Source organism: Frieseomelitta varia, unplaced genomic scaffold (assembly GCF_011392965.1).
Source record: "Frieseomelitta varia isolate USP_RPSP 00005682 unplaced genomic scaffold, Fvar_1.2 scaffold_870, whole genome shotgun sequence".
In the NCBI taxonomy this organism is placed as follows: Eukaryota; Metazoa; Arthropoda; class Insecta; order Hymenoptera; family Apidae; genus Frieseomelitta; species Frieseomelitta varia.
This window is the reverse complement of record NW_025110668.1, coordinates 349,346-350,392: the sequence shown is the minus strand read 5'-3', so window position 1 is coordinate 350,392 and position 1,047 is coordinate 349,346.

The following is a 1,047-nucleotide window of genomic DNA, read 5'->3' as shown; positions in this document are numbered from 1 at the left end:
GCCCGTGGGCCGTTCCGCTCAACACCACCTCGACTTTTCTCCCTCTACTACCTCCCCAGTCAACCCAGCCCCCAAACTTCCCCGTTTGCAACCCCCTCGAACACCCTAGCTTCGTTCCAACCCCCTCTGCATCCCTAATCTAGTATCCAGCGCGACCACCGAGCCGCCCGGTACTTCGGGGTTGGATGATACTAGGGCGGTGGTCGTTGAACCAAGTATATAGACGAGCTGTCTGCGTCGTACCGGTTGCGCATAGCCACCTCTACTTTTCCTTCTCTATCCCGTGGTTCCATCTCTCCCTTTCTCCCGTTCCAACTTGCTTTCGCACCCCCAGCTCGCATTTGCATTTCTCTATCTGTTCCATGATTCTCTCCTTCTCTTTCCATTATTTTCCCCTTTTGCTCTTCCGTTTCTCTTGTTACTTCAATCCCTGTCCACCATACTCCCCCTCCCCTCGCCACCCCTATCCCCTGCCTCCCTTCCTTTTTCGTTTATCTTTCCCCCACGATTCACCATCTTTTATTTCCCTTTTTTAAGGGAATTATTTTTCACGATTTTTCGCTTCTTCTCAATTTCATTTTTAACATCTTTGTCCTCTTCGTCCTTTTCCGCTTCATCCGGTATATAGTTACATATCTTCGAAAACTTTCCCTCGCTCCCTTTTCTCGCTCGTTTTCTCATCTTTCATTCGTGTCCCGTTTGCCTCTCATTCTCTCTCCCGACCAACGCGTATGTTCAAACGTTCCAGTAAAGCTAGGCTACATACTTCTACAAACGCGAATAAACATGCGAACGGCGATCACGAAGCATGTATATAATAATCAAGTGAATTTGGAAATCGTATGCTAGGATTAATAGAAATTCTGTGTAGAGATCTCAAGTTTTTATCGATCATACCGTTTTTAATAATCATAATTAATCGGAACATCACTGAAAAGTAGTCTACTTTTCAACTAGAAAATATCTAGATGAAATTTGGATTTCAATTGGTAATAGGTCAGTTTAGATTTTAATCCAAAAGATTCTTTAAATTAAATTTCAATAGAG